General features: G+C 38.9%; 1 non-coding gene across 1 annotated transcript; it reads right to left on the bottom strand.

Annotated features, from left to right (window-relative positions):
• Positions 1–341: 341 nt before the first annotated feature.
• On the bottom strand, positions 342–412 carry Trnag-gcc (transfer RNA glycine (anticodon GCC)). Its single transcript has one exon. It is a non-coding gene; the product is annotated as a tRNA-Gly (tRNA).
• Between the last annotated feature and the right edge of the window lie 1,969 nt (positions 413–2,381).

Raw genomic sequence — 2,381 nt, 5'->3', positions numbered from 1 at the left:
TACTGGGATCCTGAACGCGGCTACTAATCCCGCGCGGCCGCTTGCTTTGACATATTTTTAATTAAATGCCACTTGCTCCTGGATTTGCAGCGTCGCGCGGTGTGCACCCTTACAATAACAGGGGTAGAATAGAGCTTGAGATTCCATGGACAATAGATAAAATTTAAATATAAATTAATATCGATTGAATATTTTAGAACATTGGGTGTACTTGCTATTTCTAAAATGTAGGCACTATTTTATTGTTGAATTTATTTTTTTTTTAAAATCTTTTCAACAACCGTAGCTGTAAATATTATGTAAATTACTAATTTAAAGAAAAGAAAAAGTCAAAAAGAGAATGCATCGGCCGGGAATCGAACCCGGGCCGCCCGCGTGGCAGGCGAGCATTCTACCACTGAACCACCGATGCTTATATGCTACATGACGAAATTACGAATTAGCTTCAACCATTAAAGAAAGTAGGTAAATACTTATTTTGTGATTATCATAGATTTCGAATTTATGCGCGCTTCTACTTATTATTATTAACCGACTTCAAAAAAAGGGTTTATGATCTACTTACTGTATATTTTTATAAGTTTTATTTACAATATCTACAACACGTAAATGTAACTATATATAGAGTAGGTACACACACGTACCTACGTAACTTTTTTTCATTGTAAATAAGTATGTGTGTGTCTGATGGTATGCGCATACCTAGTAAACGCCTATTCGCCAGATATGCGCAATCCATCAATCATATACATACACAAAATTTATACCGACCCTAATGTCCCCGATTCCTGCAGACACATCTTAATTTTATTTATAGTTATACCTGTTCCTTCTTATCCGCCGAAAAGGAAAGGGACGAATGATTGCCAACTGTTAATTTTAAAATGAATAACCCGGGCGAATAAAATAGGCATCTCCCTCATATGCAACCTGTTTGACGTGCACTGTCGGGATATCGGCCAATATAAAATTTTGGGAGGGTTTTTTTAACTTTCTGCCTAGAATTGACGTGTGCTTTTTTATGCCTGTCGATTACCCGTCCTTTTCCTTTTCAGCGGATAAGAAAATGACAGGTATAACTTAAAATTAAATTAGATGGTATGTACTAGAATCAGCACCAATATCTAGTGAAATGATTAATGTCACTACTCACGAGTACAAAATGATTTTAATGATATGACTACAAGGCTAAGAAGCCTTGAAGATTCTAAGATAGTGGATAATGAATTGTATCTGTGGTCTAGTGGTTGAGCATTTGGCTCATGGAGACATCACAAAAATCCCTTCGTGCTCGTGACATTAATCATTTCACTAGATACATAAACTGCCTATATACGTCCCACTGCTGGGCACAGGCCTCCACTCAATCAACCGGAGGGGGTATGGAGCATAATCCACCACGCTGCTCCACTGCTGGTTGGTTTCACTAGATATTAGGTAGGTAAGTACAAATTTTGCGTAGACCCTAGTAGGTCACTCAGACATACGCGCATGCAGAAGCGCGATTCGAGTCGATTGACTAAAATGGTAAGGGTTCCGATTTAGCGATGCAATAATAGCGCCGCACTACGCCCTCACTAAAAATCGGCCCTTGAAATCGGGTAGTGTAATAGCGGCATATTGATGTGATGATCTAGTTCCGACTAGATGAGCCTGCTGAGTCGCAACAGTCGCCGCCGGCGGCGCCGACGGCCGGAAGAGATAAGCCGCATCGGAAGCGTGCGTGTGCGCTGACGCGAGATATCTCGTATCGCGATAGCCGCGTTCTATTAGTATGTAGTCCCTACGAGCTTGAAAATAGGAGCCGTATTGTTGAATCGTTCTTATTCGATTCGCATGCGAAAGTTTTTGTCATCAGAACTTATCATTTGCAAGTTGAAACCATTTAGTCGATGGTTGGTTTTCCCCGAAGGGCAAGGCAAATGGAACTATGCCCATACAGCCATGTCTTATTTAATTTTTTCTTGATGATGATGAATGAAATAATGAAAGGTGATGACGATGAATGACGAAACCTAAGCCTCCAACCTCGGAGCAGACTGCTACTCCGAACCCCAGACGAATTAACTCAAAAGTCCGCATAAACTTTCGAGTTATTATAAAGCGGCTTGTTGGCACGAAGCGAAAAAAGATAGGTAGGTACACTTTGTTTGTTGAATATTCCAATATAATAACACTATCGCAAATATTTTCCGACTAACTTATCAAAAAGACATTTTTGATCTAGGTACCGTAAAATGGGGTGGATATAGACAAAATTACACTTCAGAGTGAATTATAATATGGTTACCTTGCAACTATAAAACTAACTAAGCTAAGAATTTGTATTTGTGTTTTTATAAGAAAATAAAATAATAAATAAATAATGTCAAAAGTTGAGT

This window comes from Pectinophora gossypiella, chromosome 14, assembly GCF_024362695.1.
Source record: "Pectinophora gossypiella chromosome 14, ilPecGoss1.1, whole genome shotgun sequence".
Classification (NCBI taxonomy): domain Eukaryota; kingdom Metazoa; phylum Arthropoda; class Insecta; order Lepidoptera; family Gelechiidae; genus Pectinophora; species Pectinophora gossypiella.
This window is presented reverse-complemented; position numbering and strand designations above follow the sequence as displayed.